Source organism: Balaenoptera borealis (assembly GCF_965194805.1).
Source record: "Balaenoptera borealis genome assembly, chromosome: X".
NCBI classification, from domain to species: domain Eukaryota; kingdom Metazoa; phylum Chordata; class Mammalia; order Artiodactyla; family Balaenopteridae; genus Balaenoptera; species Balaenoptera borealis.
In genome coordinates, this window is record NC_138881.1 from 45,585,839 (window position 1) to 45,611,671 (window position 25,833).

Genomic DNA, 25,833 nt, shown 5'->3' on the forward strand with positions numbered 1-25,833 from the left:
TTCTGAGCCTAAACCTAATCTCAAAAGAAAATGAAAGAGTTCTAGGAAAATTTGCTAGTTCTGCCCCCCAGCTTGTTTGGACAAACCCTCATGATAAAACAACTAAAAAAAATCTTGGTGAAAAAGAAGTAACAACTACTTGAAAACAACAAAAAGACAGGGCAATAAAAATATGGAAATATCAGAGCAACACCATGGGAAAAGGGGAACCTAGAGAAGTAAATATAAGCAGAGAGGCAATCCCCCCAAAATTTAACTTTCTATATTTCAGTTGCGTTGAAAGGCAAAGGAAACAGATAAAGCCCAGAACTACACAGAGTAGGAAAACTATCAGGAGACCCTCCCTACAATAAGCTGGGACCCCAAAGACTACCATCTCGGGGTAGGATGAATGGGAAGCAGGTCATTTTGTAGCTCAGGTTGAACTATAGGACTTGCCCTGGGATCCTTGAACCTTGAATTAGACAAAGAAGCAAATCAACAGGATCAGCTGATAACAGAAAAGACTTCAAACACTGGGATTAGCAAACACAAACCATAAAATCAGTATTTTACCATGGATAAAGAAATAAGTAACAAACTTAAAGATATTTCCAAGCAACAGGAAACTCTAACAAGTGGTATATCATAATTAAACCTAATCAACTTAAAAAAAAATACAATACCCCAAATGAAAAACTCAAGGGATAGCTTTAATCAGGAGATTAGGAAAATAATTTGTGAAAATTTAAAACAAGTCAGAGGAAATTAATAAGAGACAAAAGATGGAAAGTACAGAAGAGTGTAAGAGACTCAAACTGCTCTCACTCACTGAAGCAGGTGTCAGGATTTTGTAAAAGTGATCACACTGAATCTTAACAACTGCTTTACGAGGCACAAAATATATAATTTAACTGATAATACAGAAAATCCTTTTCAGACCTTTCTCCATTTCTACAAGCAAAATTGGGCTCCAGACCTGCTTTTTCTTTAAAAATAGCTAGTGAAATTCCAGAGCCTAACTTTACAAATGCAAATATTCACAATCAACAAAAGGAAACTCAAAAAGAGATGTGGGCTCTGTACTCTCTCCCTACAGCCTTGGAGGGGTGGAAACCATTTTGCTTCACAATTATTTCAAATAATCTAAATTTGAAAGATGTTAAATTGAGAATTTTAATGAGAATGTCAATCTTGTTCTCTTTTACAATATGGAGACTTATGAATATTCATAACTGCTACCAACTAATTCTATTCTCTGTTAATACATATCTTTCCTTAGAAGTATTATTTAAAGAAAAGCATTTTATAAGACTCCTGCAACTTTAGAAATTGATGCTTATTTCTATGAAAATAACCCACAAAAGAAATGTGTAATTCTAATTAAGTATCTTATTTGGTAATTCATTAACCTGGTGTGGTAGACTGAATAATGGCTTTCCCAAGATGTCCACATCCTGATCCTGTGAGTATGTCACCTTACACGGCAAATGGGACTTTGCATGTGTGATTAAGGATCTTGAGATGGAGAGGTTATTCTAAATTATACTGGTGGGCTCAATGTAATTACAAGAGTCTATAAGAAGGAAGCAGGAGGATGAGAGTCAGAGAAGGAGATATGATCATGAAAGTAGAAGGTCAGAGTCAGAGAGTTGAAGACGATATACTGGTAGATCTGAAGATAGGGAAAAGGACCATTAACCAAGGGAACGCCGGCAGCCTTTAAGAAGCCGGAAAAAGCAAGGAAACCGATTTCCCCCTAGAGCCTCTGGAGGGAGCTCGGCCCTGCCAACACCTTGATTTTAGGACTGCTGACCTCCAGAACTACAAGATAATAAATCTGTGTTTATTATCTATGTTTGCCACAATTTATTACAGCAGTAATAGGAAACTAATACATCTGGTAAAGCTGAAATTGCCATCTCTATATTTAAAAACAGATTAATACTTCTAAGACCATTCTGACAAATTAGGAAAAGATCATTGGCACTTTCCTCTCTACCCATAGGCATGGATAAACAAATATAAATCCATGATTCTGCTGGATTTACTATATAACAAATACTTTGAGAGGATATATTTCTTTTAAATGAACAGTGTCATGATTTCTATTTCATCAGTGAGAAAAATGAAACCCCTAAGGTCAGTACACTATAAGCTAGGATTTAAACCCCTGTCTACTGGCTACAAAGTCCAGTATTATTTCACTACATCTTGCTGTCTCTCAAGCTGCTTGGGGTGTGATGAAGACAGGGTAGAACACCTAAATGTATTCCTCAGACAACCCAGAGCTGCACAAAAGACTCCATGTTTGTGAGATACTCTACCTTTTTTGCTTTAACTCGATGCTCTCACAGTAAGCAACATGCTGTTTTCTTAGTTTGACTTCCCAAGTACCCCAAATGACATACCCTAGAGAGAGGACCTGAGTGTTCTCGCTACAAGAAAATATTAGTGTGAGACGTGTGTGCTTTTCTCTCTGAACCTATCTTAGTCTCAGTAAGTTAATTTCTATTTGTTCATCACCAAGTTTCATTTTAGCATTTCACAAATGCTAAAGACCAAATCCTGGACAGTAGTCAATTAACTGAAATACTACCACCCTGTAGACTCTTTCATTAAGTACTGTTAAAATTTCCAAATAAAGGTAATTTCCTTTCTTTGATGACTTCTAAAGTATTTACGTGTCAAACACAGCTCATTAGAGCATGAGGCCTCAGAGATGCTCAAGTGAAATTGTTTCAGAAAAGAATTCTACTTTACTTTATACACAATGATATCAACTTACAGAGGTATAAGGACTGAAAGGGAAAAATAATTACAGTTATTCACAAATTACATTAACAAACCAAAACCACTTTGTGATAATTCACTGAGCTGTACAGGTATAATTCATGTACTTTTAAGTATGATTTACATAAATGTTATATAAAAACTCAATAAAATCTACAAACAAACAATTGGATCTAGAGAAAGAGGTTAGTAAGGTGAATGGATCTAAAAACTATACACCAGAAATAAGCATTCCCATATACCACTCACAATGAATTACAAAATGTAATTTAAAAATATTAGTGAGAGCAACAAAAACTATCAGTACACAGAAATATACCTAACAAAATATGCATGAGACCCTTGCAGAGAAAATTATAATAAGCTTTTTTCAAAGACGTTAAAAATACCTAGATAGGGCTTCCCTGGTGGCGCAGTGGTTGAGAATCTGCCTGCCGATGCAGGGGACACGGGTTCGAGCCCTGGTCAGGGAAGATCCCACATGCCGCAGAGTGGCTGGGCCCATGAGCCACAGCTACTGAGCCTGCACGTCTGGAGCCTGTGCTCCGCAACAAGAGAGGCCACGATAGTGAGAGGCCCGTGCACCGCGATGAAGAGTGGCCCCCTCTTGCCGCAACTGGAGAAAGCCCTCGCACAGAAACGAAGACCCAACACAGCCAAAAATAAATAAGTAAATAAATTTTAAAAAAACCTAGATAAAAGGAGAGATAAACCACGTTCATTGTTGTAAAGATGCCATTTCTGTATCTATAATATATAACTAAAATGCAGTTCTAATCAAAATTTCAGTTTCTTAGAGACCATATTAAGCTTATCTCAAAATTCATATGGAAAAGTAAAAGGCAAAGAATATACTTTTTTTTTTCAAAGAATATACTTTTGAGGAAGAGTTAAGGAAGGGGTCTCTCCCTACCAAATATTAAGATGCATTACAAAACTATAGTAATTAACAGTGCAATACTAGTATAGAAATAGACAAATAGAACAGTGGAAGAGAACAGAAAGCCTAGAAACAGATATATACATACATTACAACTTGGTATATTATAGAGACAGCATTATAAATCTGTGGAGAAAGAACAGACAACTCAGTAAATAGTCCTTGAACCACCAATTAATCATTCAGAAAAAAAAAATTAAGATCTCAACATCATACAGTACATAAAAATAAATTCCAAGTGAATCATAAACCTGATTGTGAAAAGAAAATTATAAAAATTTTACAGGAAGATACTGTAAAACACCTTTATGAAATCAAGGTGAGAAAGAATTCCCTAAACAAGATGCAAAAAACATGTCATAAAGAGAAACTGATAATTTCATGGGGAAATGGAAGTAGCTGCTCTTCCATGAAGGCTAAGGTGATCAATATTATAGCATAAACTGAACCATTTATGAAACTATTTCTATTTGCCCCCTTTCCCTAGCTCTTCTAGACCAGAGTGGCCTCTCAACTGCTCATTTCTTCAGGTACTTCCCAAGCTCAAGGCTAGATGACAGACCCAGGCAGCTACCATACATGGTCTAAATGACCACCTGCTCTCTGGTCCCCACACTCAGAGGATTCTCAGCCACTGCCAGATTAACTGCTACTTCTATGGAAAATTAAGTTCTTACCATGGTGCCTTCCAGGAGGCCTTCTCTGAGCCCCGGGGTTAGAGATACCCTCCTCCATATTTCTAATGAAAGCACCACACCCTGGTCTCTCTGTCATAACACTCCCTGTTGTAATGTCTGTGTCTATCTCACCCACCAGACTCAGTAGAAAATATATCTAATTCAACAACATGTCCTCATTATGCAGCAAAGAATCTATATCACTACATTTTTTACTTATTTTCTTGATTGATTAATTAATTAATGGTCTAGCTAACTTTTCTAAGGCTTGAAATCAATCTATCTTCCCCACGGGTATCCTAGCACTTCTGACATTCTCAGACTATGTATGTTTTCCTCTCTCACCTTCTATAACTTCCCTCTTTCTTCACTCATACTTCGTGTCTACCAGGGCCCTGGGAAAATATTTTTCTGATAACCAAGAAAACAGAGGGAATGAAAAGTAGCAAGCCACGCTCATTGCCTCTTGAAGCTGTCAGTTCACTATTCTCCTTCCCACCTAGAATCTTTCCTTTGTGACCTCCAGGATCCCCCTCCTTGAAAAATAAGCTTACCACACCCTTCAGTGATGTATAGAACACCTCATTCACCTTCTAGCCATAAATGAAATAGTTCTCTCCTGAGCCTGCTGGTTCTCCCACATCCCTGGCCTCAAAATTCCCAACTGGTAAACGACACACACTGGTATGTGAAACCTCTGCATAACATGCTACTCAAGCAGTATCTGTCAGATGGACATCCTCAGGTGGCTTGCCCTGTGATACAGGGCAGAGCCCAACATGTTGTAAAAGATAACAGGGTCCTATACTAACTGTATTGTAGGACTACACTGTAGTGTTCAACTGGTAGTAAAGAAGGATGATGTTTTCTAGAATAACTCTGCCTTGTGAGTATGTATGGAAATGCAGCCAAGAGCATTAAACAGATTGACACAAATAGAAGCCAAAGGATGAAAGGACATCAAGTGGAGAACCACAATAAATATGCCACTGTTTTCAATATCTTGAAAATTCAAATTCTCAACATGCATAGAGAAAGCAAAAATAATAACAGTAGTAAAAAGTAAAGAAACAGTGAACTAAAATACGAAATAAGCATCTCTTAATTTTAAATATGCTCTAATATTAGTGAAATAAATCAGGTCCAAGAAGTACATTAAATACTAATTTTAATTAAGGTTTGGAATTATTTATTATTCCATTACTAGTTTTAAAATTAAAAAACAATACATATGTATAATATTTCACACCTTCATATAAAACATTTTGTCAATTTTCTGAAAGTTGATAAACTCATATGCAATTTTTGATCACTACAAGTGTATTTCTACAAGATTCAGGAAATTAAAGGTGTGCCATAAACAAACAAACATAAGATGAGACTCTAGGAAGCAATCCAAATGCCTACCCAGCCATCTTCACTTCTAACTGGCCACAGAAATAAACCAGCCAAGGTTCTCAATCTTTGAGATTTTGGGAAAGAAACAAACAAGCCAGGGCCCTCCCTAAGGAAAAGACTCCCTAAGGGACAGACTCTGGAAAAGAAAGGAACAAGCCAGCTCCCTCCTTGGAGATGGCTAAAGATGGTTGTTCAAGGATCCTCCGAAGACATAGGGTCATCTAAGCCACTACCCCAGTCTTCATATTCTGCTATCCATAGATGCTAATTATCTCTGATCATTTCCTGGTTCTGGTTCTTGACCCTTGAGTTTGAGGAAGAGTTAACTGAGTCAGAGCCCATCCACAGAACCCCTGGCTAATTGCTAAGATCAATTGTTTGGACCATCCAAGAAAGAGGAGCATTGTAGGATGCTAACCCAGCCGTCTTCATTCTCAAATGGCCTCAAAGGCTGAGCAACCACACTCAATTCTAGGGCCCAATTCTTGGGCCTAGAAATTCTGGAAAAGATAGGACCAAACCAAGGTTCTCCTACTGAAGCAGCTAAGGGCAACTGTTCCAAGAGAAATGTGAAATAGTAACCAAGACCCCCATATCCACAGCAAATTACAAGTCCTGGCTACCCCTGATCATCTCTGAGCCATAGTTTTCTGGCCTCAAGACTGGGGGAGAAAAGAACCAAGGTATGTATCCTCATATACTTTAAGTGGGAGTTAAAATTGATGCAATCCTTTTGAAAATCAATTTCCCATTATCTAGTAAAGCTGAAAATATGCATAAACTAATACCAGATAATCCCTCTCCCAGATATATATCTTAGAGAAACTCAAGCACATGTGGAACAGGAGACATATATAAGAACAGCAGTACTGTTTACAATACCCAAAAACTGAAAGCAATCCAAATGTCCATAAACAGTAGAATGTATAGACAGATGTGTGTGTGCACATGTGTCTGTATACACAGGCAAAGAAATGATTACCATAAAAGGCAAGTCAGGATAAATGGTTACCTCTGGGAGAGAAACAGGGATAAGACGAGGCTTCTGGATAACTTGCAATGCTCTATATTTGGTCCTGGAAGGTTCTTTTATGGGTGTTTACTTTATAATTATTCATTTTAGTGCACATTTACATTTTATGCAACTTTTGGTATTTTTGTTATATTGCACAATTCGAAAAACATTAAAAAAAAAAAAGAAAAGAAAGAATTCGGGCCTCCCTATGGAACTCCCTTAAAGCATCCCCTAAGAGCACGTGTTCTCAACCTTTCTGAGATAAGGAATGACATAAAAAGCATCCACCCCTCTCTAAAAGCTATGGGGACTGGTTATCCACATTCATTTACAATAGGATTCTTGGAAAGGGAAGCCTGGGCAGGCCAGGGTCTTACCAGCAGTGCCATTTCCCTTAAAGTTGCTAAGGGCAGTTGTTCAAGTCCCTCCAGGTACAGGAATCAGTGAATAGAATGCTATCTTAGCTCCCCTTACATTCAAGATTTTACCACCAGTCCTTTCTTGGCCCTGGTTATTGGCAAAAATAAAAAATAAAATAAGGTTTGTGAAGTAACAACAAAGTTGAAACAAAGCCAGGACTATCCAAGGGATCTGCTGCAAAGCTGGTTAAGAGCAACTACTTATGCTGGCCATTTCTGCTTCCATTCCCTAACTCTTCCTCCCTTCTGTAAAAATCCTCACTCCTTTGTCATGCCATGTGCCTCTTAGCTACACTCACCCCTTCTTCCACAAAAGAGCATCTTTCTCACCTTCCTCTCTACTCTTACACCCTAAACCTTTCCTACTATCTTTGATGATCTCATGGCTAACTTGTCCATCACCCCAGCTTCACAGTTCCTTGACCTCCTCTACTCCAACTCACCCACCCACGGAACCTTCTCATCATCCAGAACTACTTTCCCTCTGAAATCTTAAGCTCCTATATCTTACTCTGACCATGATTTCTTGTCTGCCATTCCACCTCTATCTAACATCCACTCTGAGCTTTGAAATCTCCACACAGCTTCACTGACACCCACCCACATATTCACACAGCTTCTCCTCTGGTTCTACAGAATCCTCCTGAGAACACACTTTTTCCTGATGATACTAAATCCCATGGTCTATAACCTGAAGTTATCTCATCGGTAACCTCAATAATCTACTTAGCCCCTCAAACCTCCCACCACCCAAAATCATCATCACACATTCACAAGTCTAAAATCAAACCCAATGTTTGCCTTCCTTGCTCCCACTTTTTGGCAGCCGAACACACCTGGAAAAAAGGACAAGACTAAAAACATTTTATTTCCAGCTCAGAGAGGTGTTCATTACTGCCCATCAATCTTCGCTCATTCCCCAAAGAAGGGTGCAACCTTCTTCCTCTGGCTCCTGGTCATCCCCTCTCACACTCCAGAATGCCCTTACTGCCTTATTCAGAGAGACTATATTGGGGCAAGAAAGAAACTCCCTTAATCTCTTGCCTTTCCAAAACCTCACAAACAAGCCTTTCTGACCCTCTTTAACTCTGATATCAGAAGTGATGCCCTTTCTCTTGTTCATGGCCAGTCCTTCCACGTATTCTCTATACCACATCTTTTCCACATTTGCTTCTCCAGTTACCCCCTTTCTCTCCTGTATTTTCAATAACCTCTGTTTTTATTAGCTCCTCCTCTGCAGAACATATAAACATGCTCAAATCTCTCATCCTAAAAAAATATATATACCATTTGTTATCTATTCTACTTTTCACAGACAAGAGTCTTGACACAGTAGTCTACATTCACTTCATCAACACTTCCGCCAATTACACTACTGGCCTGCTGTATTTTAGCCTTCATCAATGCACTGATCCATACACGCTCACTGCCCTGGTTTCCCCTAAATCCTTAACCTAACAGAACCCTCTCAAATCCACATGTTATATATCCATGTAGATACATTTCACATTTTATATTTTTAAAAGTTTAAGATAGTAGTTTTAAAAAAGAAGTGCAATACATGTTCATTAGTGTACAACAGTGCCTGGCACAGAGAAACACATAAAAGCAGATAAGCATCTTCAATCATCATTCCACCCTCCCAGAGATAACTGTTAAAGCTACATTCTAACCTCTGGGAGAAGCTGAAAAAAAATCACCTCACTCCCCCTCATACCCTTAAATCCCAGGAAGGAGAGGAGGAAGAGGAATTCTCAGATTACTCAAGGATACACAACTGGGCCTCGGTGCCAACTGGTGGAGCTTTGAAGAGGAAGAGCACAATAGGCAAAAGTTTTGGTGTGGCCTGTTAAAGAAAAAATTATTCTGACACTTGTTAAAATGGTAAGAAAGACTTTATTGAGGACTATTGTGATAGGTGTCAAGACTATTCCTATAGGGGAGAGAGATTGGACTCAACTCTGAGTACAGTAAAGACAGCTGGGGATATATAGCCAAGGAGCTATAGAAAATTACTAAAAGGAAACGTCAAGACCAAGGTGATGGTTGCTAAACTGACTTGGGATTCTCGCTGAAGGCAGACCAGAGTGTTGAAATATCAAGCAAGGGTTGGGGGATTCTGGCTAAATCGAATTAGCAGGATCCTTTCTAAAACTGAGCTAAGCAGGCCAAAGACAATGCCCAAGGATGAGGTTTAGTTGAAAAGAGGGCTCAAAGGAACATGACTAAAGTTTGGTCAAGGAGACAGTCTTTGCTAGCCCTTTCCCACTCTTCAGCTTTCCTTGGGGGATGTTTCTCCACTGAAATATTCTCTGTTTTAGACCTGTGGCAATGAGACGGCCCCTGCATATACATGAGCAAACAGAATTACAGACACACAACACTACATCCATGTATATGCACAGATCTATTTTGTATATATTATATATTATTCTATACATGTGTGTGGTATGTGGGAAAGTTATGTGTATGTATATATGTATATACATTATATATTATGTGTTTTATACATAACCGGTTGTATACAACCGTATATATAATATATATAACCTATTGTGTGTGTATATATAACCTATGGTATGTATATTATAACCTATTGTAACACACACACACACACACACACAATTCTCCCACATATCACACACACATCTAAAGTGCACTGTAACATGACATTATCTCTCTCCTGACAGTTACACCTCTCTCCTCCTTACCATTCTCATACTGCCCCACTCCCATCCACCACCCAATGCATCATCAGTACATCACAGGGGTGATTATATATCTCATCTGCTTAAGACAACTGCATTACTTCTCCCTCATACCCTTCAGAATGAAATCCCAGTTCTCTGACCTGACCTCTGGGGCTCTCAATGTCCTGGCCCCCATCCATGTCTCCAGTTTTGTCTTTCCTCCCCTACATAAAATTTATGTTCCACTTATAACTAACTACATACATACCTCTCCTTGAATACATCAAGATCCCAGTGCCTCTTCCAGCTTCCTCTGACTGGAACATCCTTCATGGCTCCTCCACCTTCATACTTCTTCTACTCATCCAATATCAGCCATTATCTCCCCTTTCCAAAGCATTTTCAGATGCCCGCTCTGTGCTCCCACAGACTGTCAATCCCACTTGCCTATGTCCACCATAGTACTGATCATAGTCTTTAGACATTTCCTGTTTATTTACTCATATCCCCACAATAATGAATCTTCATCAAGGAGTGGAAACCAGTCAGGTTTACCTTCACATCTCCTGCACTGAACATAAGACCATATACCTGGTTGTAAGTGTTCCATACATTTTTGCTGAATGAATGAGTACATAAACAAATAAAAGTCATGCTCAGCAAATTTTCAATGGAATGCTGATGGAGTCATTCAAATGTGTTCAAAATAGTGAGGAAAATGGCATAAAAAAAGGTCAGGCAGCAGGACTGAAAAAAAAAACAAATCCCCTGAGAATTCACGTCTTGTTTTCTAAGTACCAATCCCTACTGAAAGAATACACAATTCCTTGCAAAATGACTGATTCCAGGGCTGGAGCAGGGAGTATACATGATGAGTTGAAAATATATCAGAGAGCAGTGAAGTCAAGATCTAATGAAATCATGTGAAAATGACACAGGAACCAAACAAAAAGGACTCGTAATTTCTAAAAAGGCACAATTTCTACAACCAAGATTACTCTACCCAGCAAGGATCTCATTCAGATTCGACGGATAAATTAAAAACTTTACAGACAAACAAAAGCTAACAGAATTCAGCACCACCAAACCAGCTTTACAACAAATGCTAAAGGAACTTCCCTAAGAGTGAAACACAAGAGAAGAAAAAAGACCTATAAAAACAAACCCAAAACAATTAAGAAAATGGTAATAAGGATATACATATTGATAATTACCTTAAGTGCAAATGGATAAAATGCTCCAATCAAAAGACACAGACGGGCTGAATGGATACAAAAACAAGACCCGTATGTATGCTGTCTACAAGAGACCCACTTCAGACCTAGGGACACATACAGAGTGAAACTAAGGGGAGGGAAAAAGCTATTCCATGCAAATGGAAATCAAAAGAAAGCTGGAGTAGCAATACTCATATCAGACAAAATAGAGTTTAAAATGAAGACTGTTACAAGAGACAAGGAAGGACACTACATAATGATCACAGGATCAATCGAAAAAGAATATATAAAAATTGTAAATATTTATGCACCCAACATAGGAGGACCTCAATACATAAGGCAAATGCTAACAACCATAAAAGGGGAAATCGACAGTAACACAATAATAGCGGGAGACTTTAACACCCCACTTACACCAATGGACAGATCATCCAGACAGAAAATTAATAAGGAAACACAAGCCTTAACTGACACATTAGACCACATAGACTTAATTGATATTAATAGGACATTCCATCTGAAAGCAGCAGAATACACTTTCTTCTCAACTGCACACAGAACATTCTCCAGGATAGATCACATCTTGAGCCACAAATCAAGCCTTGGTAAATTTAAGAAAATTGAAATCGTATCAAGCATCTTTTCTGACCATAACGCTATGAGATTAGAAATCAATTACAGGGAAAAAAAACTGTAAAAAAAAAAAACCAAACACATGGAGGCTAAACAATATGCTACTAAATAACCAGGAGATCACTGAAAAAATCAAAGAGGAAATCAAAAAATACCTAGAAACAAATGACAATGAAAACATGACGACCCAAAACCTATGGGATGCAGCAAAAGCAGTTCTAACATGGAACTTTATAGCAATCCACGCCTACCTCAGGAAACAAGAAAAATCTCAAATAAACAACCTACAGACCTCCCTGATGGCACAGTGGTTAAGAATCTGCCTGCCAATGCAGGGGACACAGGTTTGATCCCTGGTCCAGGAAGATCCCACATGCCGTGGAGCAACAAAGCCCGTGTGCCACAACTACTGAGCCTGTGTGTTAGAGCCCGTGAGCAACAAAGACTGAGCCAGTGTACCACAACTACTGAAGCCCATGGGCCTAGAGCCGGTGCTCTGCAATAAAGAGAACCTACTGCAATGAGAAACCCGCGCACTGCAACGAAGAGTATTCCCCGCTCACCGCAACTAGAGAAAGCCCGCACACAGCAATGAATGCCCAAAACAGTCAAAAAAAAAAATCTTCCAAAAAACAAAACTCCACGACCAGACAGCTTCACAGGAGAATTCTATCAAACATTTAGAGATGAGCTAACACGTATCCTTCTCAAACTCTGCTAAAAACTGCAGAAGGAGGAATACTCCCAAACTCATTCTATGAGGCACCATCACCCTGATACCAAAACCAAAGATATCACAAAAAAAGAAAATTACAAGCCAATATCACTGATGAACATAGATGCAAAAATCCTCAACAAAATACTAGCAAACAAAATCCAACAACACATTAAAAGGATCATACACCATGATCAAGAGGGATTTATCCAGGGATGCAAGGATTCTTCAGCATACGGCAATCAATGTGATAAAACCATATTAACAAACTGAAGAATAAAAACCATGTGATCATCTCATTAGATGCAGAAAAAGCTTCTGACAAAATTCAACACCCATTTATGATAAAAACTCTCTAGAAAGTGGGCATAGAGGGACCCTACGTCAACATAACACAGGCCATATATGACAAAAGCAGAGCAAACATTATGCTGAATGGTGAAAAACTGAAAGCGTTTCCTCTAAGTTCAGGAGCAAGACAAGGATGTCTCTCCACTCTCACCACTAATATTCAACATAGTCTTGGAAAGGCTAGCCACACATTCAAAGAAGAAAAAGAAATAAAAGGAATCCAAATTGGAAAAGAAGAAGTAAAACTATCACTGTTAGCAGATGACATGAAACTATCCATAAAAAATCCTAAAGATGCCACCAGAAAACTACTAGAGCTAATCAATGAATTTGGTAAAGTCACAGGATACAAAATTAATGCACAGAAATCTCTTGCACTCCTATACACTAACATCAAAAGATCAGAAGGAAAAATTAAGGAAAAAATCCCACTTGCAACTGAAACAAAAAGAAAAAAATACCTAGGAATAAACCTACCTAAGGAGGCAAAAGACCTGTATGCAGAAAACTATAAGATACTGATGAAAGAAATCAAAGATGACACAAAGAGATGGAGAGATATACCATGTTCTTGGATGGGAAGAATCAATATTGAGAAAATGATGATCAAGTGGGGTTTATCCGAGGAATGCAAGGATTCTTCAATATACGCAAATCAATCAATGTGATACACCATATTAACAAATTGAAGGAGAAAAACCATATGATCATCTCAATAGATGCAGAAAAAGCTTTTGACAAAATTCAACACCCATTTATAATAAAAACCTTCCAGAAACTAGGTATAGAGGGAACTAATCTCAACATAAATAAGATCATATGTGACAAACCCACAGCCAACATCGTTCTCAATGTTGGAAAACTGAAACCATTTCCTCTAAGATAAGGAACAAGACGAGGTGGTCCACTCTCACCACTATTATTCAACATAGTTTTGGAAGTTGTAGCCACAGCAATCAGAGAAGAAAAAGAAATAAAAGGAATCCAAATCGAAAAAGAAGAAGTAAAGCTGTCACTGTTTGCAGATGACATGATACTATACATAGAGAATCCTAAAGATGCTACCAGAAAACTGCTAGAGCTAATCAATGAATTTGGTAAAGTAGCAGGATACAAAATTAATGCACAGAATTCTCTTGCATTCCTATACACTAATGATGAAAAATCTGAAAGAGAAATTAAGGAAACACTCCCATTTACCACTTCAACAAAAAGAATAAAATATCTAGGAATAAACCTACCTAAGGAGACAAAAGACCTGTATGCAGAAAACTATAAGACACTGATGAAAGAAATTAAAAATGATACAAACAGATGGAGAGATATACCATGTTCTTGGATTGGAAGAATCAACATTGTGAAAATGACTATACTACCTAAAGCAATCTATGGATGCAGTGCAATCCCTATCAAACTACCAATGGCATTTTTCACAGAAGTAGAACATAAAATTTCACAGTTTGTATGGAAATACAAAATACCCTGAATAGCCAAAGCAATCTTGAGAAATAAAAACAGAGCTGGAGGAATGAGGCTCCCTGACTTCAGACTATACTACAAAGCTACGGTAATCAACAGTATGGTACTGGCACAAAAATAGAAATATAGATCAATGGAAAAGGATAGAAAGCCCAGAGATAAACCCAGGCACATATGGTCACCTTATTTTGATAAAAGAGGCAAGAATATGCAATGGATAAAAGACAGCCTCTTCAATAAGTGGTGCTGAGGAAACTGGACAGCTACATGTAAAAGAATGAAATTAGAACACTCCCTAACACCATACACAAAAATAAACTCAAAATGGCTTAAAGACCTAAATGTAAGGCCAGACACTGTAAAACTCTTAGAGGAAAACATAGGCAGAACACTATATGACATAAATCACAGCAAGATTCTTTTGGACCCACCTCCTAGACAAATGGAAATAAAAACAAAAATAAACAAATGGGACCTAGTGAAACTTAAAAGCTTTTGCATAGCAAAGGAAACCATAAACAAGACAAAAAACAAAAACCCTCAGAATGGGAGAAAATATTTGCAAACGCAGCAAGTGACAAAGGATTAATCTCCAAAATATACAAGCAGCTCATGCAGCTCAATATCAAAAAAACAAACAACCCAATCCAAAAATGGAAAAAGACCTAAACAGACATTTCTCCAAAGAAGATATACAGATTGCCAACACATGAAAGGATGCTCAACATCAATAATCATTAGAGAAATGTAAATCAAAACTACAAAGAGGTATCACCTCACACCACTCAGAATGGCCATTATAAAAAAATCTACAGACAATAAATGCTGGAGAGGGTGTGGAGAAAAGGGAACCCTCTTGCACTGTTGGTGGGAATGTAAATTGATACAGCCACTATGGAGAACAGTATGGAGGTTCCTTAAAAAACTAAAAATAGAACTACCATACGACCCAGCAATCCCACTACTGGGCATATATGTTGAGAGAACCATAATTCAAAAAGAGACATGTACCACAATGTTCATTGCAGCTCTATTTACAATAGCCAGGACAGGGAAGCAACCTATGTGTTCATCAACAGATTAATGCATAAAGAATATGTGGCACATATATACAATGGAATATTACTCAGCCATAAAAAGGAACGAAATTGAGTTATTTGTAGTGAGGTGGATGGACCTAGAGACTGTCTAACAGAGTGAAGTAAGTCAGAAAAAGAAAAACAAATACCATATGGTAACACATATATATGGAATCTCAAAAAAAAAAATGGTCCTCAAATACCTAGGGGCAGGACAGGAAAAACAACGCAGACGTAGAGAATGGATTGAGGACACAGGGAGGGTGAAGGGTAAGCTGGGAGGAAGTGAGAGAGTGGCATGGACTTATATATGCTACGAAATGTAAAATAGATAGCTAGTGGGAAGCAGCACAGGGAGATCGGCTCGGTGTTTTGTGACCACCTAGAGTGGTGGGATATGGCGGGTGGGAGGGAGAAGCAAGAGGGAGGAGAGATGGGGATATATGTATATGTATAGCTGATTCACTTTGTTATTAAGCAGAAACTAACACACCATTGTAAACAATTAATACTCCAATAAAGGTGTTAAAAAAATAACTGAGAAAATGACTACCCTACTCATAGTAATCTACAGATTCAATGCAATCCCTATGAAATTAGTAATGGCATTTTTCAAAGAACTAGAACAGAAAATTTTACACCTTGTATGGAAACACAAAAGAAGCCGAATAGCCAGAGCAATTTTGCGAAAGAAAAATAGAGCCAGAGGAATCAGGATCGCTGACTTCAGACTATACTACAAAGCTACAGTAATCAAGGCAGTATGGTATTGGCACAAAAAAGCAAATATAGACGAATGGAACAGGATAGAAAGCCCAGAGATAAACCCACACGCCTATGGTCACCTAATCTATGACAAAGGACGTAGGAATACACAATGGAGAAAAGACAGCCTCTTCAACAAGTGGTGCTGGGAAAACTGGACAGCTACATGTAAAACAATGAAATTAGAAAACTCCCTAACATCTTACACAAAAATAAACTCAAAATGGATTAAAGACCTGAATGTAAGGCCAGACACTGTAAAACTCTTAGCAGAAAACATAGGCAAACACTGCTTGATGTAAAATGCAACAAGATCTTTTTTGACCCACCACCTAGAGTAATGAAAATAAAAATAAAAATAAACAAATGGGACCTAATTAAGCTTAAAAGCTTTTGCACAGCAAGAGAAACCATAAATAGGACAAATGGACAACCCTCAGAATGGGAGAAAATATTTGCAAACAAAGCAACTTACAAAGGATTAATCTCCAAAATATACAAACAGCTCATGCAGCTAAATACCAAAAAAAAACAACCAAATCAAAAAATGGGCAGAAGACATAAATAGACATTTCTCCAAAGAAGGCATACAGATGGTCAACAAACACATGACAAGGTGCTCAACATCATTAAGTATTAGAGAAATGCAAATCAAAACTACACTGAGGTATCATCTCACACCAGTCAGAATGGCCATCATCAAAAAATATCTACAAACAATAAATGCTGGAGAGGGTGTGGAGAAAAGGGAACCTTGCACTGTTGGTGGGAATGTAAATTGACACGGCCACTATGGAGAACAGTCTGGAGGTTCCTTAAAAAACTAAAAAATAGAACTAACATATGACCCAGCAATCCCACTACTGGGCATATACCCAGAGAAAAGCCATAACTCAAAAAATACATGCACCCCAATGTTCATTGCAGCACTATTTACAATAGCCAGGACATGGAAGCAACCTAAACGTCCATCAACAGAGGAATGGATAAAGAAGATGTGGTATGTATATACAATGGAATATTACTGAGCCATAAAAAGGAGTAAATTGGGTCACTTGTAGAGATATGGATGGACCTAGAGATTGTCATACAGAGTGAAGTAAGTCTGAAGGAGAAAAACAAATATTGTATATTTATGGGGAATCGAGAAAGATGGTATAGATGATTTTATTTGCAAAGGAGAAATAGAGACACAGATGTAGAGGACAGATGTATTGACACCAAGGGGGGTGTGAGATGAACTGGGAGATTGGGATTGACATATATACACTGTTGACACTATGTATAAAATAGGTAACTAATAAGAATCTACTGTATAGCTCAGGGAACTCTACTCAATGCTCTGTGGTAACCTAAATGGGAAAGAAATCCAAAAGAGAGGGGATATATGTATACGTATAGCTGATTCACTTTGCTGTACAGTAGAAGCTAACACAACATTGTAAAGCAACTATACTCCAATAAAAATTAATTTAAGAAAATAAATAAATAGGACTTCCCTGGTGGCGCAGTTGTTAAGAATCCGCCTGACAATGCAGGAGACACGGGTTCGATCCCTGGTCCAGGAAGATCCCACATGCTGCAGAGCAACTGAGGTCGTGTGCCATGACTACTGAGCCTGCTCTCTAGAGCCCGTGAGCCACAACTGCTGAGCCCACATGCCACAACTACTGATACCCGCGTGCCTAGAGCCCATGCTCCGCAACAAGAGAAGCCAGTGCAATGAGAAGCCTATGCGCCAAAACAAAGAGTAGCCCCTGACTCGCTGCAACTAGAGAAAGCCTAAGTGCAGCAACGAAGACCCAACACAGCCAAATAAATAAAATAAATAAAAATATAATTAAAAAAATAAAAATAAAAAAATTTTTAAATAAATAAATTAAATTAAATTAAATGGCACAATTTGAGCATCAAAAAAAATCATAATGCTACAAATAATCAGTACCGGAGAGGGTGTGGAGAAAAGGGAACCCTCCTATACAGTTGGTGGGAATGTAAATTGGTGCAGCCACTATGGAAAATAGTACAGAGGTTCCTTAAAAAACTAAAAATAGAACTAACCTATGATCCAGTAATCCCACTCCTGGGCATGTATCTGGAAAAGACGAAAACTCTAATTCAAAAAAATATATGCATACCAATGCTTATATCAGCACTATTTACAATAGCCAAGACATGGAAGCAACCCAAGTGCCCATCAACAGACCACTGGCTTAAGAGATGTGGTATTTATATACAATGGAATACTGCTCAGACTTAACAAATGAAATATTGCCACCGGAACATGGATGGACCTAAAGAATATCATACTAAGTGAAGTAAGTCAGGCAGAGAAAGACAAATATCATATGATATCACTTATAGGTGGAATCTAAAAAATAATACAAATGAATCTATTTACAAAACAAAAACAGGGCTTCCCTGGTGGCACAGTGGTTAAGAATCCACCTGCCAATGCAGGGGACATGGGTTCGAGCCCTGGTCTGGGAAGATCCCACATGCTGTGGAGCAACTAAGCCCGTGCGCCACAACTACTGAGCCTGTGCTCTAGAGCCCGCAAGCCACAACTACTGAAGCCCGCATGCCTAGAGCCCATGCTCCCCAACAAGAGAAGCCACTGCAATGAGAAACCCGCGCACCGCAACGAAGAGTAGCCCCCACTCGCCCAACTAAAGCCCACACTCAGCAACAAAGATCCAATGCAGCCAAAAATAAAAATAAAAATAAATAAATTAAAAAAAACAGAAACAGACTCACAGACATAGAAAACAAACTTAAAATTACCACAGGGGAAAGGGGTGGGGGGAGGAGGGATAAATTAGGAGTATGGGATTAATAGATACACACTACTATATATAAAATAGATAAGTAACAAGGATTTACTGTATAGCACAGGGAACTATATTCAATATCTTGTAATAACCTATAATGGAAAATAATCTGAATAAAAATGTAACTGAATCACTTTGCTGTACATGAAACTAACACAATATTGTAAACCAACTACAGTAAAAAAACATTTTTTAATCACAATGGATACACATTAAATACATACAAATCCATGAATTCCTAATGATATTAAACAATGAAGGTCTCTAGCAAACCAATTCTCTGAAAATTAATAAATGATAAAAAAGTATTTATCCTTTTGTTTCTTAACGTTAACTCATTTTTTAACTGAAGTATAGTTAATTTACAATATTGTGTTAGTTTCAAGTGTATGGCAAAGCGATTCATTTACACACACATATGTGTAAGTGTATATATATATATATATATATTATATACATAATTTTTCAGATTCTTTTCCATTATAGTTTTTTTTTCATTATAGGTTTTTATAAGATATTGAGTATGGTTCCCTGTGCTATACAGTAGGTCCTTGTTGTTTACTTATTTTATATATAGTAGTATGCATACATTAATCCCAAACTCCTAATTTATCTCTCCCTCCCCCCAACCCTGCTATCCCCTTTGGTAACCATAAGTTAGTTTTCTATGTCTGTGAGTCTATTTCTGTTTGTAAATCTTGACTTTCTTTTCATGAAACATATTTCAGGATGAAAAAGATACCTGGTAAGGAAAAGGTCTCCTTTATAAAATAATCCCAGCTAACAAATGCAGAATGAGTGCTAGAATTAGACCACTACTTTCCAACCACTACTGAAATAATGAATTAGACAATTATCTTCAATGGCTGCTAAAATCAACAGGAGAGAGGGTGGTAGGAAATGCTACAGTGGAGGTATCAGGCTGAGATCACCTGCAAACACAAATCAATCTCAGCATCAGTTAAAAAGATAAAATGACACATGATGAAATGCAAAAGTGTGTAACACTGCCTGAAATGATTCTTTCCCTTAAAAAATAATTAAACTGAATCTACTCAAGCCTCTAGCTCTAAATGCCAGTGAACAGGAAACATGGGGAGGGGGAAACACAATAAAAACCACCTCAAAGAAGCAATCATCTAAATCCATTTGTCAATCAGACAAATGATTTCGTTTCTCCAATAAATCAATGGTCTTTAAAATTGGGGGGGGGGGAGGGGTGTATAGAGGATTTACAGGAAAGGAGACTCAAGAGAAAAACATCCAGTAGCAATAAATGGCCTTTGGATATATATTTAACAGAGCTACTGTAAATAGACATTTTTAAGACAATCATGGAAATTTGAATATGGACTGAGCATTAGATAATATAAAGAATTATTGTTAATCTTATTAGGTAAATATAATGGCCTACTGGTTCCTTATATAACGCACCTATGAGTTAGGGATACAGAATGAGTTATTTATCTGTGCAATGACAGGATGTCTGGGATTGCTTTAATATGTCCCAGTGAAAAAAGTGGGTGAGGAGAAAAGATCAAACAAAATTGGCAAAATAGTATTAATTGTTGAAGCTTAGGAATAGAGTCAGGCACGGTTTTTCTGTGTGTGTGTGTGTTTTACTATTTTCTACTTTAAACCTATTTGAAAATTTCAACAATAAAAAAAAACACAAGCCAATGTGAAAGAGTTCCAACTGGCTCCTTCCAAACTTGACAGTTTGAGTAATAGAGAAATAATGACTGCAATGAATTGAAAAGTACTAAATATATAACAAGTTTAATAAAATATAGAAAATGATGACAATAAAATCTTAAGAAATATAAAAACACGTTAGGACACTGCATCGTCACCCCTGACCTCTCCCACACTCTCCGTCTGCCAGCAATGGAGGGTGTGGGCCCCACGCTCCAGTGCCATCCATTTTCAGGGCTAGTTGATTCGGCAGCCATGTGGCTGACAAGGTCTTGGTGCTCTGGCCTGGTGTCAGGCCTAAGCCTCTGAGGTGGGAGAGCTGAGTTCAGGACATTAGACCACCAAAATCCTCCTGGCTCCATGTAATATCAATCAGCAAGAGCTCTCCCAGAGATCTCTGTCTCAAAGCTAAGACCCAGCTCCATCCAACGGCCAGCAAACTCCAGTGCTGGATGCCCCATGCCAAACAACTAGCAAGACAGGAACACAACCCCAACCATTAGCAGAGAGGCTGCCTAAAATCATACTAAGTTCACAGACACCCCAAAACACACCACCGGACGCAACACTGCAGAAAGACAAGATCCAGCCGCCCCCACAAGAACAAAGGCACTAGTCCCAGCCACCAGGAAGCCTACACAAGCCACTGAATCAACCTCACCCACTGTGGGCAGACACCAAAAACAACGGGAACTATGAACCTGCAGCATGCAAAAAGAAGACCCCAAACACAGCAAGTTAAGTAAAATGAGAAGACAAAGAAACACACAGCACATGAAGGAGCAAGGTAAAAACCCACCAGACCAAACAAATGAAGAGGAAATAGGCATTCTACCTGAAAAAGAATTCAAGAAATGATAGTAAAAATAATCCAAAATCTTAGAAAAAGAATGGAGAAAATACAAGAAACGTTTAACAAGGACCTAGGAGAACTGAAGAGTAAACAAACAATGATGAACAACACAATAAATGAAATTAAAAATTCTCTAGAAGGAATCAATAGCAGAATAACTGAGGCAGAAGAAAGGATAAGTGACCTGGAAGATAAAATAGTGGAAATAACAACAGCAGAGCAGAATAAAGAAAAAAGAATGAAAAGAATTGAGGACAGTCTCACAGACCTCTGGGACAACATTAAATACACCAACATTTGAATTATAGGGGTCCCAGAAGAAGAAGAGAAAACGAAAAGGACTGAGAAAATATTTGAAGAGATTATAGTTGAAAACTTCCCTAATATGGGAAAGGAAATAGGCAATCAAGTCCAGGAAGTGCAAAGAGTCCCATAGAGGATAAATTCAGGAGAAACACGCCAAAACACATATTAATCAAACTATCAAAAATTAAATACAAAGAAAAAATATTCAAAGCAGCAAGGGAAAAGCAACAAATAACATACAAGGGAACCCCCATAAAGTTAACAGCTGATCTTAGAGTAGAAACTCTAAGCCAGAAGGGACTAGCAGGACATATTTAAAGTGATGAAAGGGAAAAAACTACAACCAAGATTACTCTACCCAGCAAGGATCTCATTCAGATTTGACGGTTAAATTAAAACCTTTACAGACAGGCAAAGGTTAAGAGACTTCAGCACCACCAAACCAGCTTTACAACAAATGCTAAAGGAACTTCTCTAGGAAGGAAACACAAGAGAAGAAAAAGACATACAAAAACAAACACAAAACAATGAAGAAAATGGTAATAGGAACATACATATCAATAATTACCTTAAATTTAAATGGATTAAATGCTCCTGTCAAAAGACATAGACTGGCTGAATTGATACAAAAACAAGACCCGCATATATGTTGTCTACAAGCGACCCACTTCAGACCTAGGGACACATAAAGACTGAAACTAAGGGGAGGGAAAAAGATATTCCATGCAAATGGAAATCAAAAAAAAAGCTGGAGGAGCAATTCTTATATCAGACAAAATAGACTTTAAAATAAAGACAACTACAAGAGACAAACAAGGACACTACATAATGATCAAGGGATCAATCCAAAATGAGATAACACTTGTAAGTTTTTATGCACCCAACATAGGAGCACCTCAATACATAAGGCAAATGCTAACAACCATAAAAAGGGAAATCGACAGTAACACAATAATAGTAGGGGATTTAACACCCCACTTTCACCAATGGACAGATCATCCAAAATGAAAATAAATAAGGAAACACAAGCTTTAAATAACACATGAAACAAGATGGATTTAATTGATATTTATAGGACATTCCACCCCAAAACAACAGAATACACATTCTTCTCAATTGCTCACGGAACATTCTCCAGGATAGATCATATCTTGGGTCACTAATCAAGCCTTGGTAAATTTAAGAAAATTGAAATCGTATCAAGTATCTTTTCTGACCACAACGCTATGAGACTAGATGCCAATTACAGGAAAAAATGTGAAAAATTACAAACACATGGAGGCTAAACAATACACTACTATATAACCAGGAGATCACTGAAGATTCAAAGAGGAAATAAAAAAATACCTAGAAACAAATGACAATGAAAACACAACGACCCAAAACCTATGGGATGCAGCAAAAGCAGTTCTAAGAGGGAAGTTTATACCAATACAATCCTACCTCAAGAAACTACAAACATCTCAAATAAACAACCTAACCTTACACCTAAAGCAATTAGAGAAAGAAGAAAAAAAAAAACCCAAAAGTTAGCAGAAAGAAAGAAATCATAAAGACCAGATCAGACATAAATGAAAAAGAAATGAAGGAAATGACAGCAAAGATCAATAAAACTAAAATCTGGTTCTTAAAGAAGATAAAATTGATAAACGATTAGCCAGACTCATCAAGAAAAAAAGGGAGAAGACTCAAATCAACAGAATTAGAAATGAAAAAGGAAAAGTAACAACTGACACTGCCGAAATACAAAGGATCATGAGAGATAACTACAAGCAACTAAATGCCAATAAAATGGACAACCTGGAAGAAATGGACAAATTCTTAGAAAAGCACAACGTTCTGAGACTGAATCAGGAAGAAATAGAAAATATAAACAGACCAATCACAAGCACTGAAATTGAGATTGTGATTAAAAATCTTCCAACAAACAAAAAACCAGGACCAGATGGCTTCACAGGCGAATTCTATCAAACATTTAAAGAAGAGCTAACACCTATAATTCCTCCAAAATATAGCAGAGGGAGGAACACTCCTAAACCAAACAAAGATGTCACAAAAAATGAAAACTACAGGCCAATATCACTGATAAACATAGATACAAAAATCCTCAACAAAATACTAGCAAACAGAATCCAACAGCACCTTAAAAGAATCGTACACCATAATCAAGTGGGGTTTATCCCAGGAATGCAAGGATTCTTCAATATATACAAATAAATCAATGCAATATACCATATTAACAAATTGAAGGATAAAAACCATATGATCATCTGAATAGATGAAGAAAAAGCTTTTGACAAAATTCAACACCCATTTACTATAAAAAGCCCCCAGAAGGTAGGCATAGAGGGAACTTACCTCAACATAATAAAGGCCATATAATACAAACCCACAGCCAACATCATTCTCAATGGTGAAAAACTGAAACCATTTCCTGTAAGATCAGGAACAACACAAGGTTGTCCACTCTCACCACTATTATTCAACATAGTTTTGGAAGTTTTAGCCACAGCAATCAGAGAAGAAAAAGAAATAAAAGGAATCCAAATCAGAAAAGAAGAAGTAAACCTGTCACTGTTTGCAGATGACATGATACTATACATAGAGAATCCTAAAGATGCTACCAGAAAACTACTACAGCTAATCAATGAATTTGGTAAAGTAGCAGGATACAAAACTAATGCACAGAAATCTCTTGCATTCCTATACAGTAATGATGAAAAATCTGAAAGATAAATTAAAGAAACACTCCCATTTATCACTGCAACAAAAAGAATAAAACACCTAAGAATAAACCTACCTAAGGAGACAAAAGACCTGTATGCAGAAAACTATAAGACACTGGTGAAAGAAATTAAAGACGCTACAAACAGATGGAGAGATATACCATGTTTTTGGATTGGAAGAATCAACATTGTGAAACCAACTATACTACCCAAAGCAATCTATAGAATCAGTGCAATCCCTATCAAACTAACAATGGCATTTTTCACAGAACTAGAACAAAAAATTTCACGATTAGTATGGAAACACAAAAGATCCCGAATAGCCAAAGCAATCTGGAGAATGAAAAACAGAGCTGGAGAAGTCGGGCTCCCTGACTTCAGACTATACTACAAAGCTACAGTAATCAAGACAATATGGTACTGGCATAAAAACAGAAATATAGATCAATGGAACAGGATAGAAAGCCCAGAGATAACCCCACGCACATATGGTCACCTTATTTTTGATAAAGGAGGCAAGAATATACCATGGAGAAAAGACAGCCTCTTCAATAAGTGGTGCTGGGAAAACTGGACAGCTACATGTGAAAGAATGAAATTAGAATACTCCCTAACACCATATACAAAAATAAACTCAAAATGGATTAAAGACCTAAATGTAAGGACAGACACTATCAAACTCTTAGAGGAAAACACAGGCAGAACACTCTATGACATAAATCACAGCAAGATCCTTTCTGAGGCACCTCCTAGAGAAATGGAAATAAAAACAAAAATAAACAAATGGGACCTAATGGAACTTAAAAGCTTTTGCACAGCAAAGGAAACCATAAACAAGATGAAAAGACAACCCTCAGAATGGGAGAAAATATTTGCAAATGAAGCAACTGACAAAGGATTAATCTCCAAAACATACAAGCAGCTCATGCAGCTCAATATCAAAAAAACAAACAAGCCAATCCAAAAATGGGCGGAAGACCTAAATAGACATTTCTCCAAAGAAGATATACAGATTGCCAACAAACACATGAAAGGATGCTCAACATCATTAATCATTAGAGAAATGCAAATCAAAACCACAATAAGGTATCACCTCACACCATTCAGACTGGCCATCATCAAAAAATCTACAAACAATAAATGCTGGAGAGGCTATGGAGAAAAGGGAACCCTCTTGCACTGTTGGTAGGAATGTAAATTGATACAGCCACTATGGAGAACAGTATGGAGGTTCCTTAAAAAATAAAAATAGAACTACCATATGACCCAGTA

General features: G+C 37.6%; 1 protein-coding gene across 4 annotated transcripts in view; it reads right to left on the minus strand.

Annotated features, from left to right (window-relative positions):
• The window catches only part of MAGED1 (MAGE family member D1), a 70,948-nt gene that overhangs the window by 38,946 nt on the left and 6,169 nt on the right, over positions 1 to 25,833 (minus strand). Inside the window, exon 2 of one of the 4 annotated variants that reach the window (XM_082376019.1) lies at positions 19,839 to 19,913. The exons of 2 other annotated variants lie outside the window; for them this stretch is intronic. The gene's annotated coding sequence lies outside the window, so the exon portion shown is untranslated. Of the gene's footprint in view, positions 1 to 18,211; positions 18,237 to 19,838; positions 19,914 to 25,833 lie in introns of those variants that run through there. One more of the 4 variants, XM_082376021.1, reaches the window with a different exon arrangement.